At 44.5% G+C, this 17,991-nt stretch overlaps 1 pseudogene; it reads right to left on the bottom strand.

Moving 5' to 3' along the window:
* Positions 1-10,702: 10,702 nt before the first annotated feature.
* Positions 10,703-11,683, bottom strand: LOC128908626 (inositol 1,4,5-trisphosphate receptor-interacting protein-like 1; annotated as a pseudogene).
* Positions 11,684-17,991: the final 6,308 nt, after the last annotated feature.

Raw genomic sequence — 17,991 nt, forward strand, 5'->3', positions numbered from 1 at the left:
CTTTGGGATTTCTGTAGCAAGCTGAACAACTGTTGTGTCAGAAAGGTGCACGTGGTGTGTGTGCTGCTTTGCCATGGTAGCATGCTGACCTGGATTGAAAACATTTATGTTTCTTTGAAAGGCTTGGAGTTGCATAAACCTAGGTGCTAACATGTTCATATGGACCTGAAATCTTTGCTTACCTTCTCACGATTTCAGTCTCTTCTGCTGTACAGTAATTAATCTGATTTGTCAGCCAATTGCTGTTGCAACAGCTTGCAAACTTTGTGAGAAGCCCTCTTCTATCTTCCATGCCCACCCTTCCTTATGTACCCATTTCTGTCAAGAACAAACATACATATATTCATACATACTTATATGAATACACACACATATACGTATATATGTAGGTATTTTTCTGGGTGTGTAGCCTAGATGTGTCAATTACGGGAAAGAGGAGGGGAGGTCTCCTTGCAACTGGTGTCCCAGGCCTTTGCAGAGGATATGCTTATATCCTGATTGCAGTTACTAAGAGCAAAGACTGGTCGTGAAAAATCTAAACCATGCAGTCTTTGGCCACAGATAATAATTATTTCCATCTTGCACACTCGGATCTCTTCCCCATTTTTGGACTGATGCCTGGGACAGAGTCAGCCTGAGGCTCAAGCCTCTAATAAAGGGCCAAAAAATTGTTGTGACAGTGACTTTGAGTGAATTACTGAAGCCTTTCCTCATGTCATTTTCTGTTGTGCAAAATTTGGCTAAAAGTAAAAACAATCACAAATGCAAAGTATTATTAGGCCTAGGTGGAGTCTGAACTAGGATTTATTGTGTTCCTTGTAATAGTAGCGGTTGGCCAACCCATTCTCCACACTCCAGCTCCATTCCCCTGGAGGTGCTGGATGAACTGTGCAGTAAGGGAGATTTTCACATTGTCACAGGTGCTCTGCTATGTGCAAATTGTTTTTCTTTCCTGAAGCCGTTTCCTAACTTCTTGGACAGGTAAATTGGCCCTCCCAACAAGCTCAGCAGTTTTTGTGAGGGTTTTCCCAACTCTAAGATAAAAAGAAATTTAATTTCAAACCTCATCTTTTTTTCTGTTATAAATGATTAAATGCATGCACATGAAGGAGGCGGAGGAAAGACACAGTGATTTGTACTGAAGCGTTCTTGTAAAACAAGAAACCTGTCTTGAAGGAAATTGTGTTTCTTGGAGACTTTTTCACAAGTTCATTCCATACGGGATCATCCCTCCTGAGCTTTCATCGCCAGAAAATGTTTAGGCTGACACTGTGGCCATTAGCTGAGAAACAGGTTTTAGTGTCAGCAAGTGCATGATGCTGCCTACCCCGCGCTCTGGAATAGAGGGGGATGGCAGCTGCTTTGGCAGCACAACACCACACGCCATCGGGTGGTGGGATCCAGGTTGCTGCCCCGGCAGGTGTGTGACTCAGCCTGGGGTGGTAGCAGTCATCAAGAGGGCTGTGCTGTGACACCACTGCGTGTAACTGGGGAACACTTTGTAGGAAACTTGCCTTGGCAATAGCAGGACTGGAAAATTAAACTCCCCTATCCCTAGAAGGAAAAGGAAAGTTTATATCGGTAAGAACTTTAGCAGCCGTCCTGCTCGCTGAGCAGCATGGAGGTAGGTAACCATGTCAGACACAATTACTGCTCCTTTTATAATAACCCCCTTTTTTACAGACAGCCGGTGAAGTGAATTATCAGCCTGCTAAGCCAGATGTAACACGCTCAAACCTAGTCAACGCTTTGCTTTCTGGGTCCCCTCCAGCTCTGTTGCACCAGGGAGAAGCTGCTGGAGAAAAGTCCGCAGCGCTCCATGCCGATATGCCCAGCACCCCTCTGCGGGGAGACGCTGGGGAAGGAGACAGCAGGGCTATGTGGGGGAAATGCACTTCTCTTGGCCATGGTAATGTGAAAGGGTGAAACGAGGATGGAAGGTCGTGGAAGTGCCTTTTTGCACTCTCCATTCGCTCCCCTCTTCTCACTCTGAGGTACCGTTCCTCCCCAGGCAAGCTGCTCCTCCCGCTGATTAAAAAAATAAAGCCCTGCAGTCAGGCGGGGTGTCCTTTCTGTCAGCTATGAGGCAGTTGTCGCCCCATCCTTCCCCTTTCTGAGTGTAATGCAGGCTGTGAGAGTGAAATTTCAAACGTTACGGTACCGTAGCTGCTCTGTGTGTGTAGAGAAATTGGAGGATTAAGAGCGAGAGTGACTGAGTGGTAGACCCTTGTATAAAAATGACAGATGCCCTGGTTTAAAAGGTGACAATTTGCCTATGCAGTGAAATGGTTCTGTCAAGGCATCAGGAAATTTGGGGACTTGAATGCAGAGAAGTAAGCATTTGAAAACGCAGTCTGCCTTGAGCTTCTGAAGTAGCCTCCGAGCTCCAGAACTGATGTTTTGTAATTTTGCCTTATCATCTGCTTGGGTTTATCATGGTGGTAATAGGGATAATGACAGAGAGTCAGTCATTTCCACTTAGATGCCAGTTTTTAAGTAATAATAAGCTCACAGCGGGTTCGATTTGGTCTGTGCTGAGAGTACCTGGGGTTATTTTCCCTTTGCTTTCTCATGGTAAATTATCTCAGCCCACCAGGGCCAAGCTGATTTTCTAGCTGTAAAAACAGAGAAGACGAACATGCGGCACCGCACCGCGCTGTACACTTAGCTGCTTCCTCCTTTGTTGTTTTCTTTAAGTTATTTAGGAAAAGAAAATTCTCCCAGCCACCCATTATGGTTCGAATCCAGGTCATAAAAAAAAAAAAAGTAAACTAATAGTGGACTGTCTCCCCTAACCCTCTCACCCCATGCATCTCTCCTCTGTATTGCAATCCCTAATGGGAACATTTAAAACCAGTGCTTATGATAATGCCCTTGTTCCCATGGACACCACAGCGCTGCAGAACCAAGATTAATGGAGGACCATTGAGACTGGTCCTAAAAGATTGTCCCTCTTGTGTATTATGGTCTGTCATGCTGCATCCATTAGCAGAGGAGCGGAGGGTCCTCATCATGTTGGTATCACTGGGACCAAATCGAGCTACTGCAAGATGGCATTTCCATAGCACATCAACAGATCATTTCACCACTGCTTAAGGCATCGTAAATTGGACTTATAGCTCAGCTGCTGGCATAAATAAGTCCCTTTGATAGTTAGTGGAAGACGTTATGACACTCCAGGGTACAGGAGGGGACATTGGCACTGTCATTTTTTTTCTCCAGCCCTGGCACCCTGGTGCCTCTGATCTTTCTGAAGATTCAGGGCACGCGCTCTTCATTACGGTTTGGGCACCAGGGACTTGTTTTTTTTGCAAGATTAATGAGCGCCACGGAAATTCTCCAGCGCATCTCGATAATTAAGTCTTTGTTTATCAAAAAACAAGTTATATTAGGAGCAGAAAATTCGCAGTAATTATTCATAATTCTAACAATTCAAGTATAGCTACCTCATTTGCCTGGGTAATTCTGCTTTTTAATTTCTTGCATACATTTGCATATTAATTTTGCCCGTCGGCTGCAGCAGGCTTTGACAGTTTGTTACTATGTGATGGTTTTCACAGGGGTGCGACTCAGTTGGGTGGCATTTCGACTGGGTGCAATGATAAATTATGAATTTTCTAATTTGCTGCATAATGAAGTAACCCCTTCCAACCCAATTAAAAAAAAAAAAAAGCAAAGATGGTGTCTTTTAAATAATATTTCCCAGGTATTTCATCTCTCCGTTTTTGTTGTTGTTGTTTTGCAAGCATTTTTTTTTTCACTTAAAAAGCAGATGACTGCATTTGCAGCCTTTCAGAATGACTGTGCCTTTCCATATATCAAACATGATTCATGATTCATGTATCCCCAGACTATATTCATGCCGTAAATTGGCCACTCCTCAACCCTCAGGGCAATCATGGATGATAGCAAAGAAGTCCTAGTTTCTTCTCTGATGTCCAATTTGGGCTGTAGTGATCTGTGTGTATGAGTCTGTCTGTCTGTGTGTCGGGGAGCAGGGATTTCAAATGAGGGAAATAAATGATGTGTGTTTGTTTTACCTACTTACTCGAGAGGCCGTACTGTTGTAAATTAACTGCTAAACTACTGTGTGGGTTTCCTTCTAATTTCTTAAAATGGTTGTAGAAATAAATGCATATGTATTTATTACTTCAGCATTGTAAAAAAGGATCTGTGGAGACTTAATTTGTGGGTGAGAGATAAGGGATTTTAGTTCAGTGTTGGTAAGTGTGTTCAGTACATTTGGTAATTTTATGCTCATAATGCAGCACTTAGAAAGCACAAGTATTGCTGGGTAAAATTTGTGGTGTTTCATTATACAACTGCAGACGGGCAAAACAGTTTAGAAATACTGTAGGCCTGATGCCATCCCGACTTTAAAGAATCTGAAATAACCCAGCCAATCTGTTTAGCATGATGCAAATACTGTAATTATACAATTATGCTGCATTTTTAATATAGAACAATTCCTATACATTTTGTTGTCTCTTAAAATTCTGCATTATTAAGAAACCAAGCCACGATTTTATCGGAGGCTACGCCACAACCACATGGCAGTAGATCATGGAGGATTTTGACATTAATACCCCACAATCAGGCAGCCGAAAGCACGCAGCGCTAATGCAAACCCACCACCAAGTGCAGCATTACACAGTATTAATTCTCCACGTCCCCGTAAGGCGAGCGAGGAGCCCTCCACGCTCCCCTCGCCCAGCCTTGGCAACGCACCCCACAAAGCCCCGGCACTACCTTCCAGGAATCCAGCCGGACAGCAAAGTGCCGAATGCCGCTGTTCAGGGCTGTCAACATTATTGTAACACACAGCGCACAATGTCAGCCTGGCACAACTGGGCAACGCGGAGCGCAGCGATATTATGGCATAATCACACAGCTCAATTCAACCCTACAGTACGGAGCGAGCGGCAGTAATACCGAGCACAATACAGCGTTGTCATAACATATATTAAAGCCGTTCAGCACAGCCACAAAGTGTGGTGGCATGTTGCATGTTTAGACATAAAAGTGGAAGCCGGCTGCGGTGCTGGCGCCGCTCGCCGCAGCTGCACACCCAGCCTGCACCGGCCACGAGCACCTACGGCCAAACCACCCCAGTGAAATGCAGGCGACAGCGCCGATAGGCAGCTTGCACTCCTCAGGTACAACACACGGACCCATGGCCCAGGCCCATGATAAAACCTGAATAAACGCCCCACATATGCGCTCATTACCACACAATTTAATTGTGCCGAGCATTGCTCGGTGGCAAATTGCCACTACAGCACAGTGGCAAAACACTTTGCCTCGTACCGTCACAAAAGAAACAAAACTTATCTCAAATGTACCACAGTAGCCTAAACAAGAGCACCTTGTTACTCCTTTATATTAATTATGGGAAAACTTCCCTACGTGATATTTTACCAGTGGAAAATGCATCTTTGTCAAAATCAAGCTTTCCACAGGGGTGTCTTGGTTTAATGACATTTTGACAGAAGGGGGGAGGTTCTTTGTGGTTTCTTAAATGTTAACAAATCCATTTAGACTTTTTTCACTTTTACATGCCTTTTTTGCTTTGAATTTTTGTATGATTAAGAAGTTTTTAATACATCAAAATTGTCCAAGTCAATGTTATTTTAATAATGATGGTTAACCTCAAATTTCCCCCGTAATTTAACTTTGTGGCAAATGCAGTTTTTTGATTCTGAATAGGAACATCATTTTTAATGAATATTTTTTTTAATATGCAAGAGAGGAAGTCCTGTCTGTCTTTTGAGCCCAGAACCCTGCAAGTGCCTCAGTAATGCTACCAGTAATCCAAAAAAGTCATAAAGTTTCTCAAAACCACGATTAGTGCAGCAGGGACAGGATGCCTAATGTTTAGCTGCCATGATGTTGCTGAGATGATGTGGTTTATCTGCAATAACGAGCTGCCCCCCCCTCCCCTCCCCCCGCCACACCCTTTGTCTGGGAAGTGTCAGTCTGGAGGGTGTCTGTAGGTTGGGGTGCCCCATGGGAAAGCACGGGGGTGCCCCGGAGAGTGGGGCCAACACAGTGCAGCACTGGGGAGAGCTGAAGCGAACCCGTATGTTGCTGTAACGCAGCGTCACGGTGCACTGTCACAGTCTTGTTTTCTGGTGTTTGCTCGATAAAACATTAGAACTGCGTAAAGGGAAGCGACTGATCCTAAAATGTAGGCTAATAACATGAGCCTTTGACTAAAAACATCAATACACCCCAGTAAAGTGCACAGTTAGTCATGGCAATTAATATTTATCTAATCTGATTTATATTAGGGCTTTCTATAATGCCCACTGCTGTATCATGTATGCTGTGATCAAATGCAGCAGACATGCATAGCGAGGCGTCTTCCCAGACTTCAGTCTCCTCCCTTCCCTCGTTCTCCTTCACTTTGTTATTTATTATTATTCAAATTTATACATCACTAAACAAAAGAGCACTCATCCCAAGCCACTGATAAACTCTTAAAAATACATCTCATAAAATGAGCAGACTCCATAATTATCCATGGATAAAAATGCAACAGCAACCACGTGACTACACTAAATTTAATCAAAATCCCTAACAAATCACCACCAGAGTTCCTTCCAACCGTATCTTTGCTCACCTTTTGCCAATGAGCTGTACGGAATAGACTGGTTTTGCACTGACACCTGAAGGCTGTTTTGAACCAAAAATCAAATGGATTTGAAGGCGCAGAGCCTAACTGGGAAATGCCCTTTCCCTTTTAATACCTGTGCTGATTTCTTAGGGAAACAGTAGCAGTAGCACGTCTGTTGAACTACTGCATACATCAGTTTGGTTGCAATGTTGCAGTATGGCTTTCCTACTGGGTGTGCATGGGTGACTCAAGAAAAATAATTAAAATTTAAAAAGTTTTAATTCTTGAGTGAAGACATAGCCTTAGAAGCCATGGCCATTTAAGATAAGAGGGCAATTTAAAGCCAGCCTCGTTCGTCTTCTTCAGTTGGAGAGGAGAAACTTTCTGATGTGGGCTGTGTATTTGTCCTGTTTCACAGGTTTGAAGTAATGAACTTTCACTGTTAATTGCAGTGCTTGGTTGTTAAAACAGCTGCAGTAGAGGTTAACCAAGGTCTTTCTACTGAGGGAGACTCAGAAAGGCCTGGGACATTCTGGTCCGGAAAGGGGGCACTTGCACACATACAGACTGACCTCCAGCCCTAGTGAGAGCAGTTATGATTTATTTTCTCTTGAGTATCTTCAGAAGAGAGTGGTGGACTAGTAAGAAGAGGTCTCTGCTTGTGGAGGAGGAGGAACGATAGGTCTTACCAGTATGAAGTGGCTTTTGAGGCACGAAGCCTGCTGGAATGGTTCTTGAGGACTTTGTAGGACAGGGAAAGCCAAACTTGGGATAATCTTATACGTACCACCCTTTGGCAGTGGTCCATATAGGAGATTATCCTCAGAGCCAGGACATGGTTACTTCCTGGAAAGTGAGCTGGTGGTCTAAAACAAAGCCCAAAGGTGAGATAATCATCAACCAGTGAGGACTATCGGGTATCCAGCGCTCAAGGGCACACTCTGACCTCCTTTTCTTTAGCTGTGTAGAGGTATCTGAATTGCCTTAATCCTTTGCTGATTTCATGAATTACTTTTTCTCCTCTGCGGAGAAGGGTTAGCGGGTTTGACATTCACTTAAACTTGTTCTCTACTATTTCCTGACCTGAAATATGTTTTCAAAATTGGCTGCAAGGTGACCCTAGTTTAGGGATTTAACTCTGTAGGCCACTCTTTCATGGACCATTTCCTTTCCCAACACCTTAAGCCTCTGTGTTTGACTATTACAAATGCCTCACTGTGTGGATCACTGTAGGTGTTCCAAATAAGCCAGCCTTTTTGTAGGAAGTCAAATACATTATATTCCCTTTATATATTCCCTTTATTTGAGAGGCGACAGCAACTGTTCTGCTAGTGTTTCTTCCTTCCAGATTTTGTATTGCACTTCAGAATTGCACTGCTTTTGAGGGGTTCATACTAGAGTGAAGCCAAACCCCGAGGCACCAGGGCTGCTGGGTTTGTGGGCAGCGGAAAGGGCCTCTGTGTATCCTTTCATGCAGCTCATCTGCTACTCATCGACTAGGTTTTCTTAATAGTGGTGAATATTTTGCCTGGAAAAAAATAATATCTGTACCCGTTTCATGTATAACAAGATTTAGAATGATTGGCCACTTAAAACTGACTCTGACGCCAGAATTTTTAATAAAAAAAGATCAGCAGGATCATAGAATCATCGAATCATTTTGGTTGGAAAAGACCTTTAAGATCATTGAGTCCAACCATTAACCTTAGCACTGCCAAGTCCACCACTAATTTGGTTGCATCTTTTAGCAGTTAGGATTTCTTCCATCTTGATACAAAATGAATAAATTTTTCAATAAAACAGCTTTTCCTAGTTACTTTGACCTCTTGCGTTATTACTGGATAATTCAAAGGTACTTATCCCTTCCTTGCAAGTCAGGTTGTAGGAAGTTGTGGGCCTCATCCACCCTGTGACCCTTTTCTGCTCTGGGGGCTCTGGATTTCTCAGTTCTGCTTTAAAGCTTTGTTGGAATTAGTATGTGGTACTCAGAGAAATCTGCCATAAACATGAAAGGCTTTAATATTCATGGCTTTACATTAGATAATAAAATGGTTTTCAATAAGCAAAAGTATTGCAAGCTGTAAATAGGTAAGTTATTAATCATTAAAGTCCATTTTCAGTAGTTGACAGAATACTGTCCTTTCACTGAGTTTAGAAGTTTGTGGGAGACATGTTTTTCTTGAGCGAGCTCATGCATGTTTAGCAAATAAGATTGCAGGGATGCTAATATTAAAATCAGTCTAAAAATCTGTACTCTTATCCATTCATGCTGGTTTTGAATCACATGAAAAAGGGCTTTTTAAGAAAATCACATGAGCTTAATTTAAAATTAAGATGATGTAACATCAGTGTACTCTTAACAGAGGATTAAAAAACTAAAAAAATACTGATACATTTTTTCAGTTGGAATACACACTGTATTTAAAAAAAAAAAAAAGTATTGGATTAGTAATTTTTTGTGTTCCTAAAGTAAGGTAGATACCAAGAGAAGATAACCTATATTCCAAAAATATAGGAAATGGCGATTGTTTCTATGCTCTCTTAAGCCTTTTCCTCTTGACTTTGAAATCACGTATCTTAAATTTGTTTTGTTTTCAGCCTGTTAAGGTTTTTTTCAATTTGTATTTTTGTTATTACACTCTGGTATTACAAATTTCAATGTATTTTTCTTACATCTGTGTTGACCTCCATCCGCAGCTGCTCAACATTTTTGTTCGTTTTTTGTTATTATAACTGTATAGGCACAATAAAGGTGAAGTCTCTGCTCTGGGAATGATTCCCAAAGTTTGGTCAGCAGGTCAAAATGTTGCAGCCCTGATGACAGCAACGTGTGATAACCTCGGTACAGCATTCACAGCTTTCTGCTCATGTGTTACTCATCTTAGAAGGGATGATAACTCTTCTATTTGTGTTCTTTCTGCTATTGGGTTCTTTCTGTCTTTACACTATTGAAGGTGAATAGGGTCCATTAAAAAAGAGACAAAAAGCTTCTGGCATTTGTGTTATGTAGCACCTGTTTAGAATAGTCATTGCTGTGACTAAGTTTGTGATGGATCCTTCTTGATTGCTCTGGAACTCAGGGAAGTAAGAAAGCTTTATTTTGTCCTAAATAAGGTATATTAGTTAGGTGCTGTAATCACATAAGCCATTCTAAGGATATTAATTGAAGTTAAGGCTGGACATTAGGAAAAGGTTCTTCACAAAGAGGGTGGCCGGTCGCTGGAAGAGGCTCCTCAGAGAAGTGGCGACAGCACCAAGCCTGTCAGGGTTCAAGGAGTGTCTGAATTATGCCCTCAGTCATAGAATTTAACTTGATGTCGCCCTGCGAGGAGCAGGGAGTTGGGCTCAATGGTCCTTTTGGGCCCCTTCCAACTTGAGATATTCTATGATTCTAGGATTCTATGATAATAACCTGAAGGCCGCACAAGGCTGGGAAATTTCATAGTTACCCAAGCCGCAGGGAGACAGAACACGCCCCGAAAAGGCAGGTCTGGTGGGCAGACCAGGGGAGTAGTGAATGAATTCTTTGTGCTTTGCTTCAGTGTGTAGCTCTTGCTTTACCTACTGCACTGCCTTAGCTGAACCCCCAAGTTTTCCCACTTTTACCCCCCGATTCTCTCCACTATCCCACTGGAGGCAAGTGATCAAGCAGCTGTGTGATGCCAGGCTGCTACTGGGATTGACCCACAAGCCCTGGGAAGCCAAAGCCCAGTGAGTCATGAAAGCAGAGCCCTCTGCACCAGCTCTTCTGCAAAATGCTCCCCGACTCTGTGGCAGCTGAGCTGTCAGCACCCTATGCCTGCGTTCCCCAACAAAGTGATGCCCAGACACTCATGGATGCAGCATCTGTGTGTAAACAAGGGATTTATTGACATCTTTGCACAGGGTAAAGCTCCCCAGGGGAATGGACTCGGGAAGAGGGAGGGTGTTAGATGGCAAGCGTGTTCTGCGTGTCCAATGACCCAGTTCTGCAGCAGCAGCTTCCCTGGGAGTGTCTTCAGGCCTGAGCCCGTGCCTGAAGAACTGTGCCTCTGCCATAGCATAGCTCTCTGGCCGCGTCCTGCTGCTGGTAACAGTGGCCCCTGCCTACTCACAGCTGAGGGAGGCGTACGAGTTGCCTTCCTTCACCCCAAACATCGCCTCAGTCAGGAGGGTACTGTCAGAAGCGTGTGTGAGCTGGAGCTTGCGGCAGTGCCTGGAGGGCAGCACTGTTAGATGGCAGTCTCTCGACTGCGGCACAACCGCCCAGGTGTCTTTTACCGATATCTGCAATGAGCATGTGGTTCTATGTCCAGGTAGGGGCCGGTGCAGAGGGTATGTAGGAGGCTGGGACCCTGGTTTTCCATCAGCTCCTCCTGAGGGTGGTGGCGGAAGCACAGGACGTCCTCTGCCAGCTGCTCCCTCATGCAGGTGCACCGCAGCTCTGCGTAGAGGCTGAACTTCCTCACTGGCATGTCCTCGGTGGTCGTGCCCATCTCCAGGTGGAAGGCATGGCCATGGCGGGGCTTCAGGGGCACGAGCAAGTGGTAGATGGCATCCTCCTCCCAGAGACCCCAACTTCATAAGGCGCTGCCCACCTGATGACTGGTGCCAGTAGTGGCATGAAACTGTTCCTGGAGAGTTTTCGGCAGATACAGAGAAGTTCATCCACCAGCCCCTCTGCCATTGTGAAGGGTTCTGACAGGTCCAGGAGGTGCTTGGCTGAAATCCTGCATGCATCCAGGACAACACTGGGTTTTCCTTCTGGCTCCTGCTGATCAGCCTTGTCTATGGAAGTGCCCTCCTTGCTGCTGCTGGCTGGTTGGTGGCTCCTTTTCCTGAGCCAGCGGCAGAGCCCGAAGACCAGGAGGACGAGGACTGCAGCAGTGGCCCCAGAACTGCCGCTGCAGCGAAGAGCGGGGCTCCACAGGCCAGGCTGCCCTGCTCCAGCTCCTGCAGCCGCCATGTCGCCTGTGGGCGCAGGTTCTCCTCACGCTGCTGCATGCGCAACCGCATGGCCTCCTCCAGCCCATCGCCCACCGTCTGGCGGCACTGGGCGATGCTTTGCGCAGCCAGGGCGAGCAACATGCCGGGGGAGGGAGAGAAGGGGTTCAGAAAGGCTGGGAGGGAGCTGGCGGCGGGGGGAGCGGGGACAGGCGGGGGCGGGAGCGAGGCAGCGGGGAAGCAGCAAGGCCTGCGCCCAGGCACGGCGCCGGGCCGCAGGCGCTCCAGCCGCCCTCGATGCCGGGTGAGAGCCCGCCCCCCGGGGGCCGGCGTTTCTGCCCCGGCCCTGGTCCCACTCGCCGCTGGCCCAGGCCGTACCAGCGCCCCGTACAGCCCCCCCCGTGGTGTCCCAGGCGCCAGAGCGCACCACGGGCAGGGCCGGCAGCCAGCCCCGCCCTCGCCCCCCCCCCGGCTCAGCGGGTCCCGGTGCCCGGCGGTGCTGGGTCTGGGTTAACTTTCTTCACAGGAGCTTGCGCGGGGCTGTTTTGGGCTGATTCTCGTCTGCCTGCCAATGTCAGTCTCGTAACCATCGAATGTCCTGAGTTGGAGGGGACACATGAGGATCACGGAGTCCAGCCACTGACCAGCTGCCAGCTGGATTTAACCCCATTCACCATAACGCTTTGGGCCCGGCCATCCAGACGGTTTATTACCCAGCAAAGCATATGCCCACCAAAGCCATGAGCAGCCAGGATTCTCCAGGAGAACGCTGTGGGAAACAGTATCAAAGGCTTTACTTAAATCTAGGTAGAAAACATCCCCTGTCTTTCCCTCGTCCACTAAGCGGGTCACCTTGTGTTACGTGAAACGGGGCCAAGTGGTTTTGGCAGAAGATAAACCCCCTTGCGTTCTAACACTCCTCACCGAGGTGGGAGGCTAGGTGCGGCTAGGTTTAAATTCTGAGTGATGCCCAATTCAGCACTATCAGTCCAATCGCGTTTAATATGTATTAAACTACTACGATTTGGATACACTAATAGTGGACTGCACCTTCAGTCTAGTCGTGCTCCTGAACTAGCACGGCCTCTCTGTAGTTTTGGTCGCGTTCAGTGAGAAAGCGAAACGACTAGCTACTTAAACAGTGCAGTTTATTTAAACAACAGATATACAGGTTCTTTAGGATTGCCGGTGATAAAGACACTGTCTGCAAAGCACGTGCAAATAAAGATATTGCTAAGTATACAAATGCGCGACAAAATTATAAACGATACAGCCTGGCTATAAATGTAGGGTAGAGATTCTCTAGAGAAATTTCTAAGTCCCCGAGAAAGCGCTCGGTGTAATCGAAGTCTTACCCAAAGGCGTCCCTATGGGGGGGAAGAGAGGCTCAGCCCGTCGACTGATCCCGGAAATCAACGGTGGAATTCTTCGCGATGGTGTCTTCCCTGACATCCCCCCTCTCTTGGGCTATTTTTATATTATTTTTTTATCTTCAAAGTGGAGTTTGAGTGACTTTAGTCATACGTACTTTTATTATGATTAATGTATTCAAGGAGGAGTGTTCACACCTCGGGGGCGGATAGCCTCCGGGATGGAGGTGTGTTTTGGTACATTGTGGTGAGCAAAGTTCGCACAAAAGGACAGCATTTCATCAGCATTTGACGAAATGTTGGCTCGGGTAGCGTGTAGGCCGCTTATCAGTTCCGTAGTACCATCTCGTCCCCATATCTGCTATTCGTCACAAGGGAAGGCCACGGAACAAGCGTGTTCCGTTCCATCCCTCGTGTAGTTTCGCAAACAACCTTGTACAGGGAATCACAGATGTTGCATTCTTCGTGTGCTAGCTGCGGCTGTATTCTACCTCAGAAGCCTCTTGATTTTATGACTTTCCTTAATGTGTGAACAATGCTGTATTTTTGTATTCTTGGCCAATTTAGTAATTATTCCACACCTTGTCATAGAAAGAGATGAAGTCTGTCAAGCAGGACGTGCCTTTCATGAACCCATGCCAACTGGGCCTGATCACCTGGTTGTCCTGTATGTGCCGCGTGATGGCACTCAAGATGATCTGCTCCATAACCTTCCCCGGCACCGTGGTCAGACTGACAGGCCTGTTGTTCCCCAGATCCTCCTTCCAGCCCTTCTTGTAGATGGATGTCACATTTGCTAGCTGCAGTCATCTGGAACCTCCCCGGTTAGCCAGGACTGCTGATGAATGATGGAAAGAGGCTTGGTGAGTACTTCTGCCAGCAATCTTGGAACCCTCGGGTGGATCTCATCCAGTCCCATAGACTTTTGTGTGTCGAAGTGCTGTAGCAGGTCGCTAACCATTTCCCCTTGGGATTATGAGGGCTTCATTCTCCTCCCTGTCCCTGTCTTCCAACTCAGGGGAGTTGGGTAGCCAGTGAACAACTGCTCTTACTATTAAAGACTGAGGCAAAGAAGGCATTAAGTACCTCAGCCTTTTCCTCATCCTTTCCTCATCCTTGGTCACTGTTCCCGCCCCCCCCATCCCATAGGAGATGGAGAGTCTCCTTAGCCCTCCTTTTGTTGCTAATGTGTAACGCATCCTTTCAGTCTTTATTATATTGCTCCCGTATTCACCTGTAGAGGTGTGCGTACAAAAATTGCTCCCCTACTACATCCAGCCAGAGCAACATTTCCCTACAATATGAAAAGTAGGAGGTCATCTATTTAGTACTGCAGGATATGGAAATAAGCTACTGAAAACTTGATGCATAAATGCACTTCTATAACTATAACAATGCTACTTCTTTAGCATAATTTTAAAATTATTTTACAATTGCTAATTAATTACTTAATTTAGATTTTAAAAGCTCCTTCTCAAATGGAAAAGTGGATGAGAGGAAAACCAAGATTTTTGTTGCTGTAGTGAATCTCAAATTTATTATACCCTTCCTAAAGTCAGCGTACCCACAAGCCAGTGACATTGCAGACAGGCTTTGCCCAAAGAAACAAAACCTTGTACAGTACTCCCCAGGTATTGCCATATCTTTAATGCTTTAACCTGGAGGAACTGCGTGTTAGTTTCTCTTGTGCATGCAACTGTTGCTCACTGGTTTTACTTGCTAGTCTTCTAGCCATAGTAGGTGCACAGCTTCCCTGCAGGGTGAATACACAAATAATGTTCCTTCTTCTGTAGCAGTAGGTAAACTTGGGCAAAGATCAGTGAAGTTTTGTGTCCAAATACACATGGCAGACTGTGAAAGCACTTCAGGTGGATTCCAGAACTCCTTATTCCCTTTTCAGCAGTGACCATGAGATACTGTATGCCAGCAAATGGTGACTCTCCAAAGGGATGGTTCTCTAGGGCTTCAGTAATTAGATCAATGAGTTTACTCAACACACAGAAATACCCTTAACTGTGAAACCTTGAGTGTTCTCTTTTAAAAAGTGCTTTTTTGTCTATATAGTTTAAAATGTGTAAAGGACAAACAAAAACATCACTGAAAAATCACTACTAAATCTGTGAAGTGATACCTGAAGGAGACCTGGAGAAGAATGCTGAGCCCAGCTGGCCACATCTTGGACACAACACCTGCAGTGGGGTTTCCCCTCTGCTGTCCTCTGCTGCTTACATGAGCGGTGGCCAACTGTTGGGTCTGGAGATGTATCCACCTTGCAAACAACAGGTTATATCTTGTGTAGGGTAGGCTACGTTTTTTATGTGGACTTAGGTAAGTTTCCTAGGCTTAGTAGTTAGCATTCCCAGAAATGCGAACTACTTCTTTTTGCTGCTTTGTTTGTGTTGCTAGGTGTACCATTCATCTCCATGAAATCTTAGTATTCCCTAAAAAATGTGTCTCAGAATGTTCAAATAAAAAGGATTTCAACTACTTACAAATTTGCGCTAAAGTGCAATTGGCAAATCAGACTGGGATGATCTCTTTCCCCATTTTGGTGCACATAGCTTTCATTTATTTTTTTGCTTTCCAGATTAAGCATGTGTATTTTGAAAAACCTAAAAAAGGAAAAATCTGGATTTGAATTGCCAACAGAAACCATTTAGTTGAAAAAATATTTGCCATAAGAATGTTTTAATGGATGTTTTAATTTCCACCACTTTTATTAACAAAACAATATTTGTAAATCATCTTCAATGTGACAATAACTATATGTTAATCATTATTAATAATAAAATTATTCAGTGGAGGGACTGAAAACTTTTTAAAATGACTGTGTGAAAAATATGCAAGACAGCAAGTTCAGAACCCAAAGCTATAAATACACAAGAGAATAGTTATTTAACATGTGCTGTAATTTGCACTATTTAAATCTAATATTAGAGCTGCGGCTTTTTTATGTCAAATCTAGAATGCTTCAGCAATGTTAGATAAAAATGGTCATTTCTTCATTTGCTGAAATAGATTGTGCTGAACTTTATAAGAATGCCATGTAGATTTAATCCATGTTAACGGAGATCTTTCTCATTATATGAGTAGGACATAAAAAAATGCTTTCATTTTCTTACATTCAGTAAAGGCAAACTATATTTAAATTTCTGTAATGGTCTGCAAAGACTGGCAACACACAGTAAAGTTTGTCAAAAGGATGATGTGCATTGACTTAACTCTCCTGGTTAATGGGTTCAGTCCAGTTTTTTTTTTTTTGTGGAAAGGGAAGAAAAATTCAATATATAATTTTGTGTCATTTAGGGGAACCATGAATGTAGAATCAAAAGACGGAAACAGAGAAAAATAATAACTGTTCAAATGATTTTAGTCTGAGAGGCAAATAGATTTAGCTGCAGTGCCCAGCCCCCCCAACTGTATTTGTGTACACTGGTTCAGAGTTTAAGATTCAGATAACACTCAGTGTTCAAATTTGTCATAAGCCATATGTGCAGGTGAGAAATTGCAACGTTTTGAACTGTTTAAAATTCATTTTATTTGAAACTGTGCTTCAAAACCAGAACAGTCCTGCTAACATTCTGAACGTCACTTGCCTCTTTAATAATATTGCTTGAGATATTTTGAGCAGAGCTAATTTTAAAGTACAGGTAGTTAGCTAGAGTTTAAACTCCTTACCAACTAAGCAAGTTGCATTATGTTTGCATCAAACTTGATTATGCTACTTGCTTTTAGCAGGATATCATGTGCATACCATTGCTTAATTTTATTGCACTTATAATTAGGATGGCGTGCACAGCACTCAAAAGGAGCAAAAAAGCAACAGTGCTTCTGTAACAGTGCTTTGGTAGAGTGATTGGGTTTTACTGATGTATTAGTGTATAAAAAGAATTGAGTACAGGCTAGGAATGGACAATGCTATTATGCCACTTTTATATAAGACATAAACTTAAGCCCATATATTGGCACCCTGGGGCTTGCTTATTTCACTGTCTCATATTCTTGATGGCCAATTCTGGAGGTAGTTGTGAACCAGGCTGAGTTTCATGCTGAGGTTAGGGCTCAAAGGGAAGCAGGGCTGCTGGGGTCTAGACAATCCCCATCCTGTCTAACTTCAGCGTGTTATCTTTTCCCACCCAGCTTGCTAAAAGTTTTACAAGCCTATGGTTTCCTAGCCACCAATGTGTTTTGGAATAACCTTTAATTTAGCACCCTGTCTTTATCAGCCCACAGTGCTTTTTGTTCTCCACAATAGCAAACTAGCATTACTTGTTTGCTAACCCAAGAGCAGTGGCAATATTAAGGAGAGAAACCAAGACAAACAAAACTGATTAGGGCAAGATTTGCTTTCAGAGAACCTATTTCTGTCACAGGGGGATGGATAAATAAAATAATGTTTCAATAATTTATGCGGCATGCACAGCAAAAATGTTGGAATGTGAAACAAAAACGACATGTAAAGAACAACTGAAGTTGATAACTGCTTTAATCAGCTCAGGTGATAATTCTAAAATAAACGGAAATATCGCTTCTGCTTTCAGCTCATGAATGGCAAAAGGTGTTGGATGTGTGTTCCCCTCCCAGAAGTCCACTGCAGTCTTGTTCTCCTCACTGCAATGTGGGACCAGATGAGATTTGGCTATGGCCTGGACATGACTCTCCTCATTGCCAAGAGGCAGTGTGGGCTAGTGGTCAGCATGAAGCTGGAGGAAACAGGTGCCCAACTCTCAGTCCTCAAGACTCAATTTGGGAACACTGTTCCCTTCACGTGCCTCAGTTTACCTGCCTGTAAGAGTGAGTATTTATCCACTTCCTTGGGGAATCATGAGATGTAAGGAATATACAGATCATGGTCTGGGAGCTTTTGAACTATTGATCTCCCTAATGAGCGATGAGCACCTCTGTCTCTTTTTCACTCCCTGAGCCTCTGTATGTCCGCTTGGTCACAGCCTCCTTCCTCAGATTCCTATGTCAGCTCAATATAAAAAGAGAAGAAGTTGCTATGGCATCAACTTGGTGCTCACAGGGAAGGCGGAGAGGAGCAAGAAGGGCTGCCTGGGGCCCGGGCAACCGTGGGGCAAT

The sequence above is a fragment of the Rissa tridactyla genome, chromosome 4 (genome assembly GCF_028500815.1).
Source record: "Rissa tridactyla isolate bRisTri1 chromosome 4, bRisTri1.patW.cur.20221130, whole genome shotgun sequence".
Lineage (NCBI taxonomy): Eukaryota > Metazoa > Chordata > Aves > Charadriiformes > Laridae > Rissa > Rissa tridactyla.